We start from the raw sequence: 24,815 nt of genomic DNA on the forward strand, positions 1-24,815 counted from the left end.
TAGAGATTGGAGGTGGAACAAGCTGTAAATGTGCCCTCTAGCCAGTGCCTGTCTGCAGGCACTTCCATTTACTGTAGCTCTGAAGAACACAAGGTTTGTGTGTATGTATTTATTTATTTTTATCCAGATAATATTCTGTTAGAAATACCTGTGGCCAGATTTTGCAGGTTTCATCACAGTCCTGTTAAAACCAGTGGTTTTGATCTGTCTGAAGGCACCAGGGAGCAGCTTTGATCATAAAGCAAACCAGAGCTTCACACCCAAGAGGTACCACCCAGCTTCCTCATCTTAACTCATGGAAAATTTATATTTTTGGGAGCACAAAACCTGGGAGCACAACCTGTAGCAATGTCCCCTCACCAACAGGTAGGCAGCATGACTGCAAACTGGCATCTCTGCCTTTTGGCTCAAAAATCCTCTGGTTCCTCTGGTACAATGCAATATTTTCTGGTTTGTTGTTGTTGAGAAACCTGGACTTGGTGTTTCCTTTATTTCCAAACTTGTTTGTTTGTTTTCTTTCCTGATTGTAGCTAGAAGAACCATATGGAAAGTCTCAATAAGTGAGGATTGTCACATATGCTTCCAAAAGAAAACATCAACAAATATTTCAGAAATTAGCTAGGATTGACACTGCAGGAGTCTCCAGATCCTCTGCTTGCTGATGGCATGGCATGTGTTGGCAGAAAGAAGTGTGAGCATCTTCAGTTTGGGACTCTGCAGGTTTTGAGTTCTTGTCTGGCATCTCCCAACTATCTGGGGACATTTCACTTGTCCTGAGTTAGCATTTAAGGGGAACCTGTTGATGCTTTTGGGAAGAAGCAAATTAAGATAAGCAAGGGAAGAAGGATTAGGTTTCCTGTTAAGATGCTTCAGGCCACACCTCAGGTAGCTGGTACCAGATCACTGCATTTCATATTCTGTTGTTTAACTGCTTTAATTCAGAATTAATACCTTTTGATTGTAGCAGAAAGAGCACTTAAGGAAATCCATATTCCTACAGATCAAATAGCAGCATCTGCTGGCACATCCACCACCCCTGCTATAATTACTGTGGGAGAGCCTATAAATAAATGGCTGTGGAATTTTGATTTCCTGGAGGTGAATGTGTGTGCTGGGCCAGTTGTTGGTGCTTTGCTGATTTGGGTTGCCTTATGCTGAAGAGTACTGACTGCTCTGTGCCAGCTCTGAGCTTGTCAGGCTGTACCTTTGCTTTTTTCCACTGCTGTGCCAGCTCTGAGCTTGTCAGGCTGTACTTTTTTGCTTTTTTCCACTGCTGTGGACACCTGCAAGGTTTATTTGAAGCCTTCAGACTTGCTTTTCTTGGATATTTCCTCACCATCTATGAGCAGCCCACTGATCAGCTTGTGAAGGGGTTGATCTCTGGCTTCCTCTGAGAAGAACCTTCCCCCACCTCTCTTGTGTACCAGATTCTGGTGGTTTCACAAAAACTTCTCTAACAGATGGGCTTGCACTTCTCTGTGTGTTTCCACATACCTGTGCCTTCATACTGCTGGCTCTTACAGATTTAAGAAGAAAACAGAAGCTTAAATACAGGGTTCCAGGAATAAAAGGCTAAAAATACTTGGACAGCTGGCCCAGGCTGTGGTTAGGAAGCTGATGCCCCTCCTGTTGCACTGCTCAAATTTACATTTCACACCTTCCCAGGGCTCCTGCAAAGCTCTCACCTGCTTCACCTTTCACACCTCATCTAGCAAAAGGTAGGAATGTTTCTTCAAGTTGTTGACTCCTGTGTTTTCTTGCTCTTCCTTACCTGGAAACAACCTTGGAGTGCACAGCAGCACCTCAGCTGCAGATAGGAGACAAGAGGAGAGATTCACTTGCTGGGAGTAAAAACCCCTGCAGGTTCCTGTGTTATTCCAAGCAGAGAGGGTTTTCCTGGTACTTGGCAGCCTCAAACAAAATTTTGGGGTGGCTGTTGATGGGGGACAAGGGGGCTGGAACAGGTGGAAAATCTCCCTGTTGTTTTGGCTGATGGGGGGAAGCAGACTCAGATTTCCTGAGTCAAGGGTGGCAGCTGACTGGCAGAAATGACAGCTCAGCCCTGGAGCCTCAGGAAGGGTTTTATCCCTTTCTCTATCATAATCTAGGCTTGGAACAACCTGAGCTACTGGGAGAGGGGTTCCTGCCCCAGGCTGGGGGGGTTGGATTGGGGTGATCTTTGGGTCCCTTCCAACCCAAACCAGTCTGGGGTTCTCTGAACTGGTGCCCTGCCCAGTCCCACAGCCTGATCTGTTGTCTCTGCCAGTCCAGACCAGTGCTTTAGGGTCACCCTGCTGCTTCAGAGCCCCCCCCAGGACTTTGTTTCCTACCTAGAACTGAAGATCTGGAATTAAATTCCTTGCATCTCCCTGCTAGGGGCAGCTGCTTATTTTTGTACTTCGTATCATGGGGGTACACGGTTGCCTTGGTAAATTTGAGCTCTTTCACTCCTCACACAATTTAATTTCAGATTAAATAGCCCTCTGGCTTTTCCCTTTTTTGGTGTTTTTTGTTTTGTTTTTAAAGCTAAGCTTCTGCACTTCCCATTAAATCCCATGGTAAGTTTAATGACATCCAAAGCCTCTGAATCCTTCTGGACACAGATGACCTTCCTTGCATGTCCAGGGGTTTGTGCAGCCCTGGGGGGTAAATCCTGCACCCCAGAGGTGTGTGGGGCAGAGAGAGCAGAGGCTCAGGAGGGCTCACAGGAGCTTCAGATGTAAAGAGTGTGTTAGGGGCTCAGCATTCTTATTTTAAGATATTTGCAGGTTCAACCTCCCAGGGCAAGTCCTGCAGATGGTGTTAAAGCAGGTGAGATGAACACCTTAGTGGGAGAGGAGACCATAACCTCAATCACATCACCATCTCCTGGCACCTGCCAAGGTGGGTGAGGATTAAAATCCTGCTGCAGACTGTGTGCCAGTGGGAAGTGAAAAGGGTTTCTCCTCTTTTTGACCTTGAAACAAGATGTTAACCTGCAGCTCTTGGCCTTTCCCAGTTTGATTAGGGAAAGGATGCCTGCTGAGCTCTGCAGGAGGAGCTCATGGCCACCAAGGCTGGGAAAGCTGCTGCTTCCATGGCATTTGCAATTTTCCTCCAAGTTGTTGACTCCTGTGGGGTTTTGTGGCCTTTATCTCCAGCTCTCCCAGACCCCAAGGGGTTCAAGGTGTGCTGGGAGGCTCTGCCAGCACCAGGGCTCTCAGGATTCACCTTAAAGCAAAGAGAATAAATAGTTGGTCATTTTCCTCATGTGGCTTTGTGTACCATGTATTTCTTCCCTCTGACTTTATTGGAGAAGGAAAAAGTGAATATCCTGGAGAGACAAGTCAGTAGTAGAATAAAGAAGTGTTTCAAAACACTTCCATTATGAGCATTTTTTAAAAAACTTTTACCAGTGTTATTTTCCTGCTCAGCATTTTTCTTTGGGCAAATGTTTTGTTTCCCAAATGAGGAAAACAAGTGCTGCTAAGGGTTTTCCCTTATTTCCACTGCAGGGGTTGTTCCAAGAAGTGTTTGGTGCCAGTTTGTGATTTCTAACACGTTTTGCAAGAGTGAGAGGCTGCTAGAGCTGCTGGCTTGAAGCTGTGAGCAGAGATCAGTGGTGGTCTGGAGCACTAATCAGGAATAGCTAATTTTAGCCCAAAATTGAGCTGCCTTAAATAAAATGTTCTTATTCAAGACTCATGGGAAAGTTCTTTAGACAGGGTCCTATTGCTGGAACTTTTCCTGGGTGAAGGGCAGCACTGAAGGCACTGCTTGCTCATCAGCTCAGTTTTATGTCAAGGAATCCCATGGAGATGTTTGAATTTAATCCTCCAGACCCACTGAACATCACTGGGAGTTCCCTGGGCACCTCATAACTCGTGTGAAGCACTTGCTTAGGGAAAATGTGCCTTTCTTTCTGAAGCACCTGTCAGATCTGAGGATAGCTCTAATGTTTGGTGTGAGCTGTGGTGGGGTTTAAGTTTTCAGGACTTTTTAAATTTTATTCAAATCCATATAAGTGGCTGGTGAAGGTATTGGGACTCAATCCCACCTCCCCTACACGTGTGAGGTTTTCTCTCCTGTCCTTTCACCCCTTTGACTGGAGCTTGCTTTGGAAAGCTGGAAATCTCTCTGTCTTTATGGGACCCTGAGCTGGGCAGGTCCTTGCTCCCTGTTGTAAGGCACGTAGTAAATGTCAGGCTCTTGCTGTCTGTGTTGATGCAAGGTGTCAGGCAGTGGTGGCAGTAAGGACCAGGGCTCCTTGGCTGCAAGGTGTGACCATGGAAATGGAGGGGATTTTATTCCCTGCAGAGCAGAGTGGCTGGGAAGGAGCAGCAGCAGCACTGGGAAGGTTTTAATTAAGCAGAAACAAATGAAGCTGGAATGGTTGCACTTGTGCAATGACTGAGAGCAAAGTCTCTCTGGATACGGAATTTGGGTTTCAGGTGATTTTTCCCTTTGGGTTCAAACATAGGAGTTCTGAGCTCAGGTTCCCCAGAGAAGCTGTGGCTGCCCCATCCCTGGCAGTGTCTCAGCCCAGGTTGGATGGGGCTTGGAGCAACCTGGGCTGTGGGAGGTGTCCCTGAGCATGCAGGGGGTGGCACTGAGTGAGCTTTAAATTCTCTTCCAACCCAACCCATCCGGGGGTTCTGTTATTCCATAATAACACAATCAACCCAAAGCAGAGTGGAACAGAGCTGCTTATCCCTTCCCAGAGGAGCTCCTGTCCCACCTGTAGCAGGATGCTGCCTCTTTGCCTCTGGCTTTTCCTGGAGTCTCTCCCTGTTGTCTTGAATAAACCTCCAAACAAGCTGTGGAATCAAACTAAATGTGTTTTTCAAGCTTAAACCTAATCCTTTCCAAAGCCTTATTAATGCTGAATTAAATTCAAGCCTATCTGGTTATTTTTTATTTCCTCTCAGGCTTTATTCTTTATTTGTTTGAGAGAGTGAATGAGGTTTTGAGGACTTACTGATACCTTGAGTAGAAAGGGGCAAATCTCAGAGGTTTGCAACCTAGCGTTTTGTTTTTTTTTTTTAATTGCCTGCAAAACTGTAACTCTTCATTCCCCTTTCATTTAAAATGATTTCACAATTTAATTTTAAATTATAGGTAACAAAACCCAGTCCCATTTCCAGATGGAAGGAAATAATGTTGTGTGGAATTCAGAGAGGGATTCCTGCTTGCAAAGCCAGGGACACCCCTACCAGAGAACTTTAACAGGAGGGAGCCTGGGATTGTTTTGCACATATATGTGTTTTATGAAGTAGCTCCTGGAACAGCAGCTGAGCCTTAGGATCACAGAATCCCAGACTGGGTTGGGTTGGAAGGGACCTTAAGGATCACCCAGTTCCATCCTCCTGCCATGGTCAGGGACACCTCCCCCAGCCCAGGTTGCTCCAAGCCCCATCCACAGTGGTCAGTGATGCCCCTCACCACTCTGTCTGTGCAGTTTTTAAACCCATTCAGGGATGGGGATTCAACCACTTCCCTGGGCAGCCCATTCCAGTGCTTGAGAACCCTTTCTGTAATCAAGTTTTTCCTAACATCCAAGTTTTTCCATCCATCCATTTCCTGAGCCTCCCCTGGTGTACTTTGGAGCCTTTGCCTCCAAATCCAGTGTCCTCATATGGGGTGGGGAAGCTCTTGGCTTCCTAATCCTTAGAGGTGCTGGGGATGTACCCGAGGGGATGTGGTGGGATGCTGAAACTGGTGACCAAGGCTTTTGGAATCTTCTCCCAGCTCAGGGCTCCAGATGGTTTTCTGCACAGAAAAATAACCCCATCAGCAACCTGGTGGCAGACAAACTCTTCTCCAGCCCTTCACCACCATGTGCTGTGTCTGGGAGGTGGGGGTGGAAAGGGGAACATGTGGGATATTTACATTATTCCCATTTTCCAGCACGGGGCACGGAGCAATTTATCCTTCCACCTCCATCCTGCCAGAGGCTGGAGAAGAGAGGTCAGAGCAGGACTACCAAGGACTTGGCCACCACCCCTGCCTTTGGCTGGGCTGCCTGGCAGGAGCAGTGTCCCAGCTGTGCTGCAGGGATTACAGTGCTGGGATTAACAGCCCTGGGACATGCTGGATGCTGAGCAGCTCTCACCTCCTCCTCCTCTTCCTCCTCCCAGCACACTCAGCCCAGCTGGGTCCCTCCTGGTCACACGCAGCCTCATCACTGGGTCACCCCCCTGCTGCAGCCCTCTGGGGACAGGGGTTCCCCATGGGGGAGAGTTGGGGTCTGCAGCCTGGAGAAGACCTCAGAGCACCTTCCAGTGCCTGAAGGGGCTCCAGGGAAGCTGGGGAGGGACTTGGGACAAGGGAATGGAGTGGCAGGATGAAAGGGAAGAGTTTTAAGATGAAAGAGGGGTGATTGAGACCGGATACTGGGAAGAAATTCTTCGCTGTGAGGGTGCTGAGCCCCTGTGCCAGGTTTCCCAGAGAAGCTGTGGCTGCCCCATCCCTGGCAGTGTCTTAGCCCAGGTTGGATGGGGCTTGGAGCAACCTGGGCTGTGGGAGGTGTCCCTGGGCATGGCAGGGGGGTGGGAATGGGTGAGCTTTTAAGGTCCCTTCCCACCCAAACCATTCTGGGGTTCTGTGATCCTGCTGTTGTTACCATGACACTGCTGCAATCCTCTGTCCTTCTTTTTCTGTCTGCCAGCCCTGGGTGTTCAAACATGGTCTCAGCCATGGGGGCAGAGGTTCAAGTGCTCTGCTGCTGCTTTAGGAGATGTTTTGCTCTCTTTTGTGTGACAGCTGTGGCTCCCTGGATAAATTTCTCCTTGCAGGAGAGCCCCCTGCCTGCTTTCCAACTGAGATAAATCCCAAAGCAGACCCAAGCCAGGCTCCAGCCCAACCTTCACCCTGCTGCTTTATCTGCAAGCACAGAGACAGCAGCAGGAGTTTGGGTTTCAAGCTCACCCCCAGCAGTCTGAATCTCAGATTATTTCTGCTCAGCTGCCAACAGCTCTGCCCTGCTTCCCAGGGATGCTCTGAGCATCCTGAGTAGGGTTGGTTTGGGGTGGGTTTTGTTGTATGAGGGGTTTTTCCCCTTTGATTTGTTTTGGGTTTTTTTGGTTTTTTCCTACAATGCCTTAATGCACAGCAAACTGCATTGGTATCATTGGTATCTTCCTTTTCCTGAAGCAAGAGATTTCAGCTGGGGTTGTTGAAATACCTTGTGTGGGTGGCATGTTGCTGCTGGCATGGGCACACAGAGTCAGCCTGAAACACCAGAATGCAGTCATTTAAAAGAAAAAAAAATAATAAACAAAACTCCTTTCTTTAAAATTCCTCCTGCAGAATTCCTGAGGGGACCATAATGGAGGTGGAGCAGACCCTGATTTTCTAAGCAGCTGCTTCTCCAAATTCCTGCTGATTGGATTCATTTGCCAGAAGGTGATTTTTAAAAATTCTTTTTGAGTGCACACAGGGGTCTTCTTTTCCATTAAAAAAAAAAATAAAAAAATATCTTTCAGCCCCTGAAAGAGCTCCCTGAGGGTGTTGGGAGGAGGCCCCTGGGCACTTCTGCTGGGATGACCCGAGGTTTTTTCAGAGCCATCCATGTCCCCATGGTAAAGGGTCCTGATGTAAGATGATAATGCATGAAATAACTGAATAATGAACAAGTCACAATGAAAGACAAAGGATATGAAGTCAGAAATGTCCCTCTCCTCCCACACCAGTGCTCCCAGCCAGGCAGGGCTCAGAGCTGCCACCCAGCCCTCTCTACCCCTTCCTCCTCCCTTGAGGTCCTATTTATGTAAAATGCTCTGCAAATAAGGCAGCTCACAGCCTCTGGTCTCTGAGAGAGCCTCAGCCCATCCCCACAGTGGTTTTTTCACTGCTTTGCTTTCCCAGCACTGCCTGTGCCATCCCAGCTCCTCCTCTGGCTGCTGTGTCCATCCCATGGCAGATTCTGCACCTGGGATGGGGGGAAAACCATCCCACTGGCAAAGCTGACCTTGTCCCCCTGAGGAACAGCAGCAAGAGGAGCTTCCCCCTTCCCCCTGAAGCTTCCTGAGCTGGGGATGCTTGCAGAACCCCCAGCTCAGCTCCATCCCCCTTCTCCATAATTTTCCTTCTGAATTTTCCTGGCTGAGAGGAAAGCAGAAGCATCTCCAGGGTGACACTGAAGGATGAGCTCCATCCCCCCCTGTCCCTGGGTTGGGACACTTTGTGTGCTCCATGTCACAGGGGAGGGCTGTGCCAGAGGCTCTCACCCCCCCAGGACCTAAATTTGGAGCTCAACTGCAGGAGGCTGCAAATGGTTTGTGTGCTTCCAAGGTGGCCTTGGGCCAGGACATTCTTCTCCTGGGGTGACCCCCATGCTGATCTGGCTTCCAAATCCTCTCTGCTGGTCAAGGAAAGTCTCTTTTCCAAAACAAAATCCCTGCCAGGCTCCACTACAGCAGCAACCTGATGTGCTCAAGGAGCAGGAAGGGACCTTGCAGGGCAGTGGGATCTTGCCAGCACGTTTTTGAAGGAGAAAATGAGTGAATTTGTGGCAAGCAGCCTACCCTGGCCATGCCTTTCAGCTGTAGGCTCTGCTTGGTGCATTTTCTTTATTTTATTGGGGTTTTTTTGGCAATGATTGCTTTTAATACCTTTGAATAATTCTTACCTGTAGCTGCACAGTCATTGTGGGGGGGAATTCTAATCAAAGCCTCTCTAATATGGACACTCAAATTTTCCCTTTTTTTCCAGAAATACTTCCCCAGACTGACACCTGCTATTGTGCTGATACTCTTTTTTTTTTCCTTTTCTTTTCTTTTTTTCTGCTCCATCAAACTTCTCTGCAGAGATTTCATCTCCTCTTTTTTTAGTTACTGCTGCAAAAGGCACTGAGTCAAGGCTTGCAGAGTTGTCATCTCAAAGATGGATTCAGAATACCAACCCCCCTCAAAAAAAAAGAAAAAGAAGGCGTTTTTTCAGGGAAGGCAAGAGAACCAAAAAAGCAGTAAAGAGACTGAAGTTGAGCAAAACTTTTCAGGTGCTGGAAGAGCAGCTCAGCACATTTATCAGCTTTTTGCTCTCTGTCTTTCAGGATGTTTTATACATGAATATGACCCTGGGGAAAGCCAAGCAGTGCTGATGACCAAGATGATCATTAGCAGAATGACTGTGAGGATGGAGAGATGCAGGAGGATGGAGCAGGTTGTGCTGATGCTGGTGTGGCAGCATCTGCCAGGTTATCTCCTGCTCAAACGTGAGGTGCTGGTTCCATCTGCAAAGCATTCCCTGACCTGGTTAAACCAGGGACTGTCTTGACAACTGCAGCAAGGCTTTGGCTGCTGTCCCCTGGGGGGAGGCTGGGGAAAAGCAAAGAGGATTCATGGAGAAGATCCACTGGTAAAAATGAGGGAGGTTCTTTTTTTAAATTGAACAGCCTAGGTGTGTGGTTTGGTTTGTTGAAGATCCACTGGCAAAAATGAGGGAGGATTTTTTTTTATTTTAATTGAACAGCTTAAGTGTTTATTTTGCTTTGTTGTTTGTTTTTTTTTTTTAATGTTTAAAACTCTTAACACCCTTTACCCACTACAAATCCAGGCTGCAGTTTCCATTGTGTTGTCTGCATTTTAATAAAAGCCCCACAAAAATGTTCCACCGGGTGAGAGCCACTGGAGAGGGTGAGGAGAGAAGTATTTTGAACACCAAGGGATGGGATCTGTTGGAAGAGATGAAGCCTGAGGATCACCTCGTGGCCACCATCAGGAGAAGGTAAGGTCCCTGTTCCTTGGCTTATGGATGATGAAAGCCTTGTGCTCACTGCTTTTCAGAATGTGACCTGGCAGTGTCTGATTTCCTTTGGAGGAGGAGGGATGAGCCACCAAGTCCTGGGGCAACTTCCTTCAGTCTCTTCTTGGAGCTCCTGATTTTTAATGGGCTGATCCCTGCTGTCCCATTGCAGCTGGAGCAGCTGATCCCTGCAGGTCCCTTCCAACTCTTTTCTCTCCTCTCCCAACACCAAGGACTTGGTTTTCCTGGGATGCCAAAAGAGCAGAGCATGAAATGGAATGTCCAAGCATCCCAAAGGTCTGTGCAACCCCCTCTGGGCACCAGGGAGATCCAGACACAGGTTTGGTGGAAAAGAAAGGAGAGAATGGGAAGTGCAGAGCTGTTGTTGGTGATCTTGAGCACAGGTCCTATGATCCTATGAGGAGAGGCTGAGGGAGCTGGGGGTGTTCAGCAGGGATGCTCTGGGTACCTGGGTCAGAGTATTTCAATGCAGTTTGGTACCAGAGATTAAAGCATGCAGCAGGTTTGCAAGACGAAGCTTTTTATAGGGAAATCAACTTGTGATGGGATCTGTGCAAAAAATGATGCAGAATTAGCTCTGTATGGTTTGAGGCCACACCTCGAGTCCTGTGTCCAGTTCTGGGCCCCTCAGCTCAGGAAGGAGATTGAGGTGCTGGAGCAGGTCCAGAGAAGAGCAAGGAGGCTGTGAAGGGATCCAGCACAAGTCCTGTGAGGAAGGGCTGAGGGAGCTGGGGGTGTTGAGGCTGGAGAAGAGGAGGCTCAGGGGAGACCTCATCACTCTCTCCAACTCCCTGAAAGGAGGTTGGAGCCAGGGGGGGGTTGGGCTCTTTTCCCAGGCAACTCTCAGCAAGACAAGAGGGCACAAGAGGTCTCAAGTTGTGCCAGGGGAGGTTTAGGTTGGACATTAGAAAGAATTTCTTTCTGGAGAGGGTGCTCAGCCATTGGAATGGGCTGCCCAGGGAAGGGGTGGATTCTCCATCCCTGGAGATATTTCCAAAGAGCCTGGATGTGGCACTCAGTGCCATGGGCTGGGAACCACGGGGGGAGTGGAGCAAGGGTTGGACTTGATGATCTCTGAGGTCCCTTCCAACCCAGGCAGTTCTATGATTCTGTGATTCTATGTAGCACAGGATCAGGGCTCAGGAAGCAGCTCAAGCAGAGGAGAATGAGACCTTCAAACAGGTGAAATGCTGATCGTTGCCATTGGCAACATCTCCTGCTGGCAGAGTGTTTGAGAAGGCGTGGGAAGTTCTGGAGGAGGTGGCTTCATCCAGCTCACACTCCTGTGAACACATCTACCTCCCATCCTCACTGCAGCTCATTATAGGCTCTGAACTGGCTATTGATCATCAGTTTTCTATTTAAAGCATTTTTGAGAGAAAAGCCTTTTCAGTCCAAAGTGCCCCAGGGCAATCCAACATTCTCACCCTTTGCAAAAAATAACCATACAGCACATCCCTCTTTTGATGCAGTTCTCTCTCCCTTGCAAACCTTCCTCATCCCTTCCATTTTTCCAGAGCAAATTAATTAAAATCAGGGGCTGATTTGCATCCCAACATAGCTTTTTTTTTTTTTTTTTTTTTAAAGTTAGCTGAAAAAATGGCACAGATAATTTTAGGATGAGAACACAGTAGCAACACACATTTGTGGGGTTTGTTTTTTTTTTTTTCCCCAAACAGGATAGACATTATAGTAAAAAACTTTATATTTTCTAATGCTTTGGTCATCTTCCTGTGCACTGGGATGGTGCCACATCCCTGGCTTTGCCCCAGGAGCTGAGCACTACCCCAGCCCATGCTTATCCCCATGCTCATCCCTCCCTGCTGCCTGCACCCCAGCCCATCTCCCACCTTGGGCAGGGGGTGATCTGCACAAGGTTTAATCCTGACAAGCAGGTTGAGGTTAAAACATGTGAGGTGAATCTGATTCCTCCTGGTCAGCCTGAGCTTTAGGATGAGGATGAAGCAGTAACACTAAAAAAAAAAAAATGAGTGGTTTGTTTTTTCTAACTCAAATTGGTCTCTGGAAGAACAGCAAAGTGGTTGAGGTGTAATGGGCATGGAAATCAGTGGCAAGACAAGCAAACCCTGTGTGACTCAGCCCTTGCATTATCCCTGATGCTTTATCTCTTCAGCATTTAAATTTCTGCTTTCAGGAGAGCTTATAGGAAGCTTTGCAGTGCATAAATATTAAGGCCCATAAGCAGATGATTCCCTGCGAGGTGCTTTTTCTTGCCACCCACGGGTGATTTGTACCCAAGCCCAGACCACACAGCCCTGTGCCCCATGTAATGTGTTTCTATGGCTTGGACATCACCTCCTGGGTGGTACCCAGTCTGCCAGGTGATGATTTTTCAGATGAATTCTGTCTGGTTTGCCATAAGGGGGGGTGGAGGTCATTTTCTCCTTCTTCTCACCTGCAGGTATTTGCACCCTCATCCTGGGAAGGTTCCATATCCAGGTCAAACCAAGTAGTTCCTTGGTGCCAGGGGCTACACTTGTGCACCCCACAACACCTGAGTGTGCAAATCCAACCCAAATTGAGTGAATCCAGCTCTGCTTTTGCCCTCTGAGTGAAGACTCCTGGGACTGCAAGCACCTCTGCTGCTCACCACCAATTTGTTGGACCACGTTGCCTTATCAAAAGGGCTGCATTATTCATCAGAGAGACTAAAAAATGGGGTAGCTGCTGCTGGTCCCATTTAACCTCTCAGTTCCTGCAGCATTAAAAGGAGCAGTCATTGCCTGACTTCTCTTTCAGGGGGTAGATCCCATTTGTCAGGTTGGATATTTCCCGGGAAGCTCCGTGGGGCTCCTCAGGGCGAGGATGATTTATTTATAGGAATGACCTTACAGCCACTTTGAAGATTTTTTTCCACTGACATTTGTGCACTGGGTAGTACTTGTGGCAAGAAATTCTCTCTAATTCCTCTTTCAATTTGCAAAAAAAATTTTTTTCTCTCTCTTTTACCCTTCATTAAACACTGGAGTAGACCATGGGCTGCAGCTTGGATGCCTCTGGGTTCACTCAGACCCCTTGTATTTTTTTTCCATGCCCATATTTTCACCTTTCCTCATCAAATATGAGGCCCAGAGCTGCAGATCTATCGCCCTGAGCTCATTGCTGTGTTTTCCTGCAGCCCTGCAGCAGCATCCCACAGGAGTTTTTTTCATCCATTAAGCTGCAAATACCCCCAGGGCCACCCAAACTTGCTGTGCCTGTCCTAGCTATGACCTGGGCAGATTAATAAAAGTGACATTTACATGACTTTAGCCATGCAAAACCTCCTGGGCTGTTCTTGATGAGCAGGAATCCCTGTGCTTGTCTGGGCAATGTGACTGTCCCTTTTTGTGTCCTGTTCATAAACAGCCAGGCTGGGCTGAGCCAGAAGGGTTTTGTTTGTACCCGTGGTGTGCCCAGTCTGTGTGGGGCTTTAAATAGCCACAGGCAGTGATTTTAGGGTTTTTTTTTGAACAGGGAAAGAGCTAGTGAGTGTCTTTGGGAAAGGTTTGATTGATGTGTGAAGGGGAAGAGGATGCAGGGGGACGTGGGGCTCCCCAGGTGTGATGGATGTGGGGTTAAGTGATGGTTCTGTCCCCTGTTTGGTTGAGCCAAACCTAAGGCTGATTCTTCTGCTGGAAACTGTGAAACTTCAGTTTAAACTCCTGCAATTTGGGACCTCTGGGAAAGGACCTTATGTCCCCTTTATGTGGGTAGGAGCAGGGAGAAATAATTTACTCTGAAACTCCTCAGTGATTTGCTGCCATGGCATCCAACTTGTGGCTGATGCCCACCTGCCCCTCCCCAAGTGCTGCTTTTCAGGGGTTTTGGCAGCATCAGATGCCCTCAGGTGTCTGACAGATGTGGCACAGATGTGGCACAGCATCTCTGAGACCCTGCACCAGCTCCCTCCAGCCAGGCTGAGTCCCCCAAATGCCACAGGCAGCCACCAAAACAGCCCTTCCACCTTTCCCAGCCTTCAGTAGGCTGATCGGAAGTCCAGAGATCTTTGCTGCTCCAGCCAAAAAAAGGTGAGGAGGACATGGACATCCCTTGCAGAGGGACTGGAGAGTCAGGAGGCAGGAGATGGCAGAGCAGTGGGTTCTCCTCCACGCTCCCAACTCTCTTCCTGCAGGAACCACTCTGGCAGCCTGAGCTATTTCATGCTGGGATAAACCTTTGGGTTTCCTGGGCTCAATGTTGGGTCTGATGGATTCTTCAGCCCACCCACAGGTTTCCCAGTGAGAGAAGGATCTGTCTCAGAAAAGGCCCCCAGAATGCTGTCCAGGTGCTACACATCCTGCAGCAGCAGGGGGATGGTCCATGATTGATGCCTCCAGGACATCTGGGTGAGTACCAGTGATGCTCAGTTCAGGCAAGGCAGACAGTGGCTGTTGGGCTGGCAATTTGCTGAAAAGGAGGTGAACTAACCAGGTAGCAGCTTTTAAAGTGTCATAATGTTGGAAGGATTAATAAATCCTGCAGAGATAGGACCAGGTCTTGACCCTTCTCTTGGGTTATTTGTCCCCTGTGGGGACAGCACACGTGAGCTGGGGTTTTCTGATGGTTTGTACAAGAGCAAAGAGAGAAAAATGCCTGAGCTGCAGTCTGGACCCAGGGTGGGAGTTATCTGATGATCTGAGATCTCTGAATTCCAGGGGAGAGCAGTCCTTTTAAAGTATCAAACTGATTGTAGCTCCGAGCTGGGACACCACGTGCTGCTGGGGAATGGAAATCCAGTCATGCAAAACAGAACAGCTGCTAAAAGGGTGTTGTAAAACTGTTTTGTGGAAGGAAAGAGGGAGGTTGACCCTCATAAATTTGTTCTCTGCACGTTCTGCATGAGGGTTTGGGGAATGCTCCTGGACACAAAGCAAAGATTAACTTTGGAGGGAAGAATCTTTGAAGCTCCCCAGTGCCTCTGCTTGGCTAAGGGTTAAACCCCAAACCCCACCTCTTAGTCAAATGTCTCATTTGCCTTTAAAATCAGTTTCATTGGACTTGGGAGCCTTCTTTCTAAGGTCTCCATCAGAGGACAGCCTATTCCTGAACATTTCTCCTAAAGTTTGTGATATTTCTCACTCCAAATCTGAAAACAAATCTTTGCCCTGGTTTGATTTGCAGAAAATAACAAAACAGGAACTGTGGCTTTGGCCACATGTGGGACCAGTGGGGTAAAACAGGGAAGATTTTCTCACACCCAACCCACCAGGGGTTGTGGTGACCTGCCACAAGGTTTGTTTTAACCTGTTGCTTCTCACATGTCAGAATTTTGGGTCTTTCCTTGCAAAGCCCTATTGGTACTTCAGAAAAAAGAAAACCCACAGATATAAACCTGTCACAGGACCCCTCAGCAAGCCCTGGCTCCCAGCTTCCCCCAGAGCAGCATCTTTATCAGCTGTGCTCATTTCTAGCCCTATATGGGGTTTCCATGGGGTCCCCCCCCACCTATACACAGGAGAGGGAGGAATTTCTCTCCTAGTAGCAAACATTTATTATTTTAGCTTCTGGCCACCACAAAATTTCTTTAATGATTTTGACTTTTCTGTGCCAGGCTTCCCCGTTTCTTCCCCTTGCACTGAATTTTCTTATCTTCATCTGATTCATTTCATCTTTTCCAAAAGAGATTAATGAGGCAAATTAATGAACTATTGTAGCCCTGAGACCTCATACCCTTTCCTTCCCAAGCATCATCCTTCACTCAGGGGTCAAAAAAAAGCTGTTAAGGAACAGATTTTGCCACCCTTGGTGCTATGTGGCCAAAGAGGGACTTGGTGGCTGTGTCTTGGGGGCTGAGATAGAAAATATTGGGGCATTGGGGTGAGTTTGCTGCCCTGAACCCCTGCCAGGGAAAGGCTGGAGATTTTATCACAGATCTTTGGAACTCAGCACCAATAAAACCATCAGAGTCTGGGCCTGAGCCTACAGCACTTGGAAGAACCTCACCTAGAGCACTTGGAGGGACCTCACCCTCCTGGGGAGGTTTGGTTCCTCTCTTGTGGAGTCTCAAAGTCACTTAAACAGACTTGGAGAGGTGAGGATGGGGCTGTGCAGCCTCCTCTGGGGTTTGCAGGTGGAGGTCAGGGTTGTTCTACCATAGTTTTCCTGCCAAATGTTTGGGGTTTTTTATTGTTTGGTTGGTTTTTTCCTTTTTTTTTTTTTTTTTTTTCTTTTTTCTTTTTTTTTTTTTTTCTTCTTTATTTTGTGGGTTTTTTGTGTTGGCTTTTTTCTTGCTTGTTTTTTGGCTGTTTTTTTTTTGTAGGTTTGGGGGTTTTTTGTGTGGGGTTTTTTTTTAGTTGTGTTTTTGGGGGTTGTTTTTTTTTGTTTGTTTGTTTGTTTTTGTTTGTTTGTTTTTTGATTCAGGAAAAACCCCACCCATCATTTGCAGGGGGGGGGGGGTCAGCTCAAGCAGCAGTCCCCATCTGCACCCCCCTGCCCATGGGGTACCAGGAGCTCTGCATCACCAGGAGCTGCATCCCTGCATCAGCCTCAGAGCAGCCCTGGGGGGATGTGGTGAGCTCTGGGCAAGCTCAGGCTCTCAGACAGGGATGGAGAGCATAGGGCTGATATTGATCTTTGTTTAACATAATATATTAAACAATTTAAACAGCAAGCACCTGGCAGTGCCCCTTGGCAGGCAGCCCACTCTCTCAGGAGCACTGTTTGCATTTGTTGTCTGCTGCTGTGCCAGCCCCTGCCCCCTCCCTCCACCAGCTGCTTTTCTCTGAGCAGGTGGAGACTGGAAGATCCCTCTTTTTTTTTTTTTCTTTTCTTTTTATTTTCAGTAATTTTGCTTTTTCTGGTGAGGTTTTACCTCTGGGATGGGGTATGGAGGGGACACAGGGGAAGGTGGTATCCTGGCAGGAAGCTTTTCAGAGCTTCCCTCTCTTAAAAGAGAAGTGGGGGGCACAAATCCAGGTGAGATTTGGTTTTCACCAGGAAAATTCACAGCTTTAAAGACAAATTTCTCTTTGGCAGGGAGGTGAGACAGAGTGGAAGGTCCCACCTGCCCCATTCCAGATGAGCTCAGCATTGAAGGCTCCTGACAGTGATGGCCCTGGCACTCTCCTCCCCATTCCCCCAGTTCCCTGCTGGCACAAGACACGAAGGTAGCACCCCAGAAACCTGGGAATGGCAATGAAATGCTCACCATTAGCTCCTCATCTGGGTGCTGCTGGTGTCTGTTTTCTGCCAGCAAACCCAGAGCAGGAGGGGTGACCCTGGCTGTGCTTTAACCACACCTTAGAGCTTCACCCCTCCAGGCTGGAGACAGAAGAGAGAGACAGATTTGTCTCTCTCACCAGAGAGAGACAAATCAGAGCAGCCCCTCACCTGGGAACCCCACTTTTAGGGAGAAACCTCAGGGATCCAAGCACCTCAGAGCATCCTGCAAAGGGAGCTGGGACCAGGTTGCTGTCTGGGGCTGCAGCAGGCTCAGGGCTGAACATCTTCCAAGTTCCTTTAGGAAGGGAATTTTTCTCCTTGTTTGTGTCAGGTTTGCTGTGTGTAATCTGTTTGGCCTGCCTGGAGGAGCAGCAGGGCACTAATTAATTAATTAATCATCAGAGGAATGAGTCCCTTTCCTTCTGCCCTCCTGTGGAACCTTTTTTGTCACAGGAGGAAGCAGGAGCCCAGATCCTGCTCCAGGCTGGCTCTGCCCTGGCTCCTAGGGAAGGACAAAAAGAGGAATTTACAGTGGCCACGCAGTGGTTGCCACTTGCCCAATGTCACCCCAGAAGAGCAGCTGTGAGCTTGCTCCACCACCAGCCCCTCTTGTTCCTGAGGAATGCTGGAAATGTGGAGGTTTTAATGGCATTGGGATGAGTGGTGTCTGCTTCAATGGAGAAGGCAATGGCTCTGCAATTAGTCTGACTCCTCAAACAAAAATGGGGAAGCTCCTGGCATTATTACCCAGGGAAAGAGCTCAGCCTGGTCCCAGAAGCTCCATCACTTTGTCCAACTGCTCCATGGGGAATCCCCACAGGTGGGAGATCTCACAGGGATCCCACCTCTCCCTCCAGGCAGGAGTGGTGGGGCAGTGGGAACACAGAGCTGACATCCCAAAATAATCAGTTTTGACCCTCTGGAAGGGACCAGGAGAGAGCAGAGGTTGTCCCAGTGAGGCTGGGGCTGGGTGAGGGAGGGCAGGAGGGATGCTGGAGTGGGAGCATCCCTGTGGAGGGGGACCTGGGGTTTGTGGGAGAGCAGATTCCTTTCCTTCTGAGCTCAGGGCAGCTGAGAGTCACCAGAGGTGGCTGAATTCTCCATTACCCAGCCAAGGCTTGGTCACATCCTCTGAGGCCAGCCTGGAGTCTCTCATTACCCACTTGGCCCCATCATTCCTGCTCTGGCCCCAGCTACCAGCAACCTAATGGGTGCAGGATTCAGGAATCCCTTCTGCCTCTGGAAATCCAAGAAAAAAAACCCAGACCCATGCTCTGAACCCCAAACTCACAGCCAGTGGTGTCACTGTGCCAAAATAAAATAAAACATATATATTTATTTTAATTTTTTTTAATGAAGGGGAAGATTTCCACATAAGCTGGCATTGAAAACCAGCCTGAGGAGTGGTTGACCAAGCCCCTCAGAGTTACATTTTACATTTCTTTTTCATGCTACTCTGTGCAAATGTAAGGTGAGAGCTTGCACAGCTTGCTTTGGCCTCTGGCCAGGCAAAGGTAAGAAAAGAATTCCCTTTTGGTATAAAGATCTTTATCCTTTGAGCATGTATCAGTTCAGCTAAGAAGGATGCGAGCAGTGCACAGAAACTAATGCCCAGGGAAAAAAAAAACAAAACAAAAAGCCTCCAAAATGCACTCAGTTTCCTAAGGATATTGATGAGGGACTTGGGATGAATTAAACCCAAACAAGGTGACAGAGATCTGGGCAAAGGCAGGGAGGTGAAAGCTAAGCTGGATGTTTGCTTCCCTCCCACCTAACATTAGTGCCCCATAGCTGGGAATGGAGCTTCAGGTCCCTATTTGCTTCATGGGAGATGATAAAATATTTCAGGATGCAGAAGCCTGTGTCCTGCCAGCTCCTGGTGTAAGCAGACAAAGCAGTTCCTGGGCTTGATTTGGAAAGAGCTTGGTGGAAATGGGGCAATTGCTCCTCTGCAGGAGGATGGGAGTGAAGTGTTTCCTCTGGTGTGGGAAGTGTTGTCACAGTGATGGAAAAAAGCAGAGCACCAGGAGGAAGGGTAATTAGTGACTGGCAGATGTAAATAATTTTCCTGTCTAAGTGCTTGGCACTGACTCTTAAGGACAATTTCATCTGACCAGCACTCACCTTTTTAAAATATTCTGTAGGAGGAGAGGGAGGAAATGTGCCTAAATGTCTTACTTTGACATTATTTTGCCTTTTTTTTTTTTAATCCTTTGTCTGTTAGTCATCATTTTTCTGGCTGAATGCTTTAATTTGCCACCAAATGCAGTTCAGTTTTTCATCCAGACCAGCAGCCTCTGTTGCCTTTGCAGCTTTAAAGCCATACAATGTTTTGGGGACCATTTATCAAAAAATAAGGTTTAAAATGAAGGCCCTTGCATTCCATGTAACCCCTGAGACAGCTGTCTGGAGTGGGGCAGAAATTACAGCCTCTTCTACCAGGCATTTCATGTAAACAAGATGGGAAAAAAAAAAAAAAAGAATCATGCAGATGATGGTGAAGGGCAAGAGCACTTTTCAGAACTCAAGGTCTTTACGTTAATAGCAGAAAAAAAAATCTTGTCTGTGCTGGAGGTGACCTTGCACACACCAGCTTGCATGTGTATCTCCAAACATTAGGACTAAATTAGGTCTTCACAATGTCAGTGTAGTCTGAAGCAGAGTGTTCCTATTCCCCTGAGGGGTCTCTGTCCCTGGGATGGAACTTGTTTAGCCAAGTTTAGATGCAGTGAAACGCACCGAGACCTCTCCACGTGTGGGGAGCTGCACACACTGCTTTCCCCTGGTGTTTAGAAGACAGGAGAGCTCAGAACAGCTCCTACTAAATGGAGAAATAACCCCAGAATGGTTTGGGTTGGGACCTTAAAGCTCATCCAGTTCCAACCTCCCCCAGCCCAGGTTGCTCCAAGCCCCATCCAGCCTGGAATTCAAGACTTCCAGGGATGGGGCAGCCACAGCTCCTCTGGGGAACCTGGCACAGGGGCTCAGCACCCTCACACTGAAGAATTTCTTCCTAATCCCTAACCTAGCCCTACCCTTTTTCAGTTTAAAGCCATTACCCCTCATCCTATCCCTCCTGTAGTGGAGGACAGAGATGCTCATGCCTGTTCTTCTTCCTGTCATGTTTTAGGAAGGCTGGGATTGGTACTGGGTGCAAGGATCTCAGCTTAACTGCCCTCCTGGTGAGAGCAAATCCATTCATTCCCCTGTTTTCAGATGGGATATTGGCCCAGCACCATCATGAAAAATGTCTTCTGCATTGTGGGACTGGCAGCTAAAAATATGAGGGGAAAAAAATTAACCAGTTCCTTGTTTGCCAAAACATTTGAATTGTATTTCAAAATAATTAGTTTTAGGATCCAATGTTTTGGGGGTTTTTTGCCTTGCCTTCTAGTTTCTGAGCCTTCAGATTTCTTTGAGGTGACATTTAGTCCATATTTCTGCTTTTCTTCACTGCTTTGAGGATTAGAAATCTACTTTGGAAATAAACTCTGGGAGTCTAACTTAATGAGTTGGCTCCAGAGGCAGGAGGTCTAGGACAGAAAGGAAATATTCCAAGAAAAACATTAGAGCACTGGGAGCTGACAGAAGTGTGATTCAGCAGTGTTTAACTGAGAAGATCTAACAGGGATGTCAAAGTCCAAGGGACTTTTCTCAAGGGGTCAGGAGACTTAAATAAGATGAAGCTATTTTGATTCAGAGCAACACACCAGTGAGCCCTTATTTGGAATATTCTCTGATGTGAGGGAAATGTGAGGGAGAAAAGCCAAGAAATGAACACTGCTCAGCTTTGGAGATGTGTGCTCTGAGAGGAGCTCTGAGATCCACTTGACCTCTTCACTGAGAGCCAGAGAACAAGGAGAAAGCTCTTGAAGAAGCTGTCTGGACAAGAGGTACACTTGGAATAAGAGAAGTGGCCGTTTCAAACCCGGGATGGCAAGAGAAAGGAAATGGAACAACTTCTGTGGTGGGAAAGCATCAATCAAAACAGAGGTTTGCTTCATTAGAGAGAGGCTTAATTGGTGTATTTATTACGTATCATAATATTACCAATGGACTCATTTTGGTGCCATTTCTCTCTGCTGATCTAATTCAGCTTGTGGGCTGAATCTCTCCAAAATCTGAACCTTCTCACTGAGTCTTGGTGTTTGCCCAAGCCCCTCGACTGGAGCTGTTGGATTGACAGAGGGATGGAGGGATGGATGGATGGATGGATGGATGGATGGATGGATGGATGGATGGATGGATGGGTGGATGGATGGATGGATGGAGGGATGGATGGAGGGATGGATGGATGGATGGATGGATGGATGGATGGATGGATGGATGGGTGGATGGATGGATGGATGGATGGATGGATGGATGGAGGGATGGATGGATGGATGGATGGATGGATGGATGGAGGGATGGATGGATGGAGGGATGGATGGATGGATGGATGGATGGATGGATGGATGGATGGAGGGAGGGATGGATGGGTGGATGGATGGATGGGTGGATGGATGGATGGATGGAGGGATGGATGGAGGGATGGATGGATGGATGGATGGATGGATGGATGGATGGATGGAGGGATGGATGGGTGGATGGATGGATGGGTGGATGGATGGATGGATGGAGGGAGGGATGGATGGATGGATGGATGGATGGATGGATGGAGGGAGGGATGGATGGATGGATGGATGGATGGATGGAGGGAGGGAGGGAGGGAGGGATGGATGGATGGATGGATGGATGGATGGATGGATGGATGGATGGAGGGAGGGATGTCTTGAGGAAGCTGGGATGTTTGTACAGGTTCAGTCCCCAGCAGAGGATCAAGACCTTCATGAGACTGAGCAGATTCTCCAATTCTGAATTATTTCAGCAGGAGCTTCACATTTTGCAAACCTGATTTTACTGATTAACCTGAACTGCAATGAGCAAACGTGAGCCCATGGCTTCCCCTCTCTGCTCCTCTTTTGCCTGGCCAGGAAGGAAATGCACAGAGAAATGATCAGGTGTGTGATGTCCATCAAGGGGCAGGAGTTCAGCCCTCAGTTAAATTTACTTCTGAATTCTCTCATCCCCAGTCCTGCCTCTGGCCTCTGTGGCAGAGGGATCTTGCTGTAATATTTAAGCAATTTCAGATATACACAATTCCAATATGTATTTTAATTTGTCCTTTTGCTTTCAAGCCCTCTAAATTTAACCCTGTCCCTGAACATGGGTGTTTCTGGAGCTCCCTGTCCTCAGGAAGAGGCTGATGTTGAAGCTTCAACGTTTTTCCAAGAGCTCAGGCAAGGCTTGGGGTTGGAATTCTGAAGCATCACATTCCCAAACCACAAAACTGGTATTTCTCAGGGTGGAAAGGATTATTTGGGAGACAACAAACTTAGTTTTCATGTGAAAGCACAGATGTGTGCTACAAAAGGACTCTTTAGAATGCTGCTTACCTACAAGATAGGCACATAAGAGCTATCAATGGGAGAGCACTGACAACAAGTTAATGAGCTCCTGCAGCTCAATAAATGTCTGAGCTTTGCTTCTGCATTTCTTTGTGCAGTGGGAGGGAGACAGGGATCCTAGACAGTGTTCCAGTGCAATTATTTTATTCTGTTTCTACTCATCACTTTAACCCAATGTACCAGAAGGGAAGGCCTGGCAGCTCCAGTGATGCAAGTAAACAACACTGTCCAAGGTATAATTACTAAATTATCTTAGTTTTAAATTAGGAATAAAAGCAATCAAAGAACATTCCTGCCAGGAAAGTAATCTGGTTTGAAAATGATTTATTTTTCTGTTTCTCTGATTTATTTTCCTGTTGTTGTCTCTGCACATAAGGCATAGCATTATGAGTAGGAATGGGAGTGGAAGCTACTTTTTATCCAATTGTTGAAGCTGCCTCTTTGGAATGAGGAAAGCTGGGGGGAGGTGTAGAGCTTTTGCAGAACACATCTATAAAATAAGGTGAAGAAATAAAGTCAGAAGAATTCACAGCTCAGGCTAGGACTGAGATAAAAAAAATCTATTATATTTCAAAATTCAGGAGTTTCCAGAAAGGCATCTTTTCCACATTTTTAATTCCAGATCCGTGCAGTCCTTGGCTTCATCAGGTACCATCCTCACAAGGTCTCCTCCTAATAGCATTAAACTCTCCCTGGTGTCACTGAGAGTTTTTCACTCACTTGCTAAGCCTGCTGTGTGGCACTCACTGTCACCTGGTTTCTTTTCTGCTTTTGGGTTCAGCTCTGTGTGTTTAATCCTAGATTTGCTCCTAAGGAAAAAAAAAGGCTACATCTCAATGAACAGGGAAGGGAAAGAAGGCTTGTGAGACACAGGCTGAATATTTCCTGAATCCTTGAGCTGTCTGCTGGTGGATTACGTCAGCTTGGAGAGAGATTTTGCTCCCTCTGGCTCATCAAATAATCTGATTTGCTGGCACTGATTATGTGCTGTGTCCTGTAAACCCAACACAGATCCTCCCTTCCCTGCTGCCTCCAATGCTCCTGGATAGTCTGCTTTTCCAGTAAATCCCCTGCTCCTTTCACCAGGGAAATTCTTGCCACCCAGGTCAGCTCAGGAGCTGTGACTTCCAGGTGATGCTTGGGGAGGGCTGAAGCCATTGCTGGGGCTCACAAAAGCTCTGAGGAGGGGGGGTCCCTAACCTGGGCATCAAACCCAGAGGTTGGATAATGGGGTGTTTTTATCCAGCTCACAGCATTGGAAAGCCCCCCCCCCAAAAAAAAACCCTCTCTTTCTGCTGGAGAGGAGAGGAGAGGAGAGGAGAGGAGAGGAGAGGAGAGGAGAGGAGAGGAGAGGAGAGGAGAGGAGAGGAGAGGAGAGGAGAGGAGAGGAGAGGAGAGGAGAGGAGAGGAGAGGAGAGGAGAGGAGAGGAGAGGAGAGGAGAGGAGAGGAGAGGAGAGGAGAGGAGAGGAGAGGAGAGGAGAGGAGAGGAGAGGAGAGGAGAGGAGAGGAGAGGAGAGGAGAGGAGAGGAGAGGAGAGGAGAGGAGAGGAGAGGAGAGGAGAGGAGAGGAGAGGAGAGGAGAGGAGAGGAGAGGAGAGGAGAGATGCTGGCCATTGCCCAGAGGAATCCAGCCTCTTCTGGCCTGACATTTCTATAGAGCAATTAGTTTATGGATTTGAGTCCATTTTTTTTTTTCCATGGGTTTTTGTCTCGGGCCCTCACAACTGTCTTACATTCCCCTAAAGGGTCACAGGCCCTTTTAAATGCTTCCTTTTATAGCTGCATTGTTACTGCTCATTGTCCTCCCTCCTGGCTTCCTTTAGGAGGGCATTCACAGAGCTCTTTGCATTCTCCCATTTTCTTTTTCTTTCCCCTTTGTTTTTAACACTCCGTTTTCCATCTCCCTTAATCCTCTCCCTCTTTTCTCCTCTCCTCTTTACCCTCCCCCCCCCTCCATGTTCTTTCCCTGTGACAAGCCTGGTGCCTGCTGGGAGCCGTGGCAGCAGCCACGCTGTGCTCACCATCTGGGATGGGCAGATCCAGCAGCTTCCCAGAGCCTCCAGAGCCATGTGGAATGAGCAGGCTGGACTCCAGCCGTCCCATTTACCTCCCACTTTCCCCAGTTTCCCCCGTGTCTCTTCCTTTCCTGTTGCCCAACCAGCACAAATTCCTTCACCTGCTGAGCATCTGCCCGGCCGAGGGAAGTGTCTGAGGTTCCCCTCTCCTGGGGCCCAAACCCTCCAGCTGGAGAGCCCCATCCTGATGGATTCACACCTTCAGGAACCAGGGAGAAGGGCAGAAAAACACAGTGCAGGGTGGAGCTCTCAGCAGGAGTGGTCCCCACTTCCAACATTTTCCTTTTTTGCTATTGAATGTTTCAAAGGGGCTGAGGGGATTACAGCTCAGTACAAAAGTTTGTTGTATTTCTGCATGAGTTTTTTCCTAGCTGTATTTGTTGTA

General features: G+C 47.9%; 1 long non-coding RNA gene across 1 annotated transcript; it reads left to right on the forward strand.

Moving 5' to 3' along the window:
- The first annotated feature begins 334 nt into the window (after positions 1 to 334).
- On the forward strand, positions 335 to 9,596 carry LOC139798667 (uncharacterized). Its single transcript, XR_011726897.1, has 4 exons — positions 335 to 885; positions 1,524 to 1,718; positions 7,288 to 7,383; positions 9,032 to 9,596. It is a non-coding gene; the product is annotated as an uncharacterized lncRNA (long non-coding RNA).
- The last annotated feature ends 15,219 nt before the right edge of the window (positions 9,597 to 24,815 follow it).

The sequence above is a fragment of the Heliangelus exortis genome, chromosome 7 (genome assembly GCF_036169615.1).
Source record: "Heliangelus exortis chromosome 7, bHelExo1.hap1, whole genome shotgun sequence".
NCBI classification, from domain to species: Eukaryota; Metazoa; Chordata; class Aves; order Apodiformes; family Trochilidae; genus Heliangelus; species Heliangelus exortis.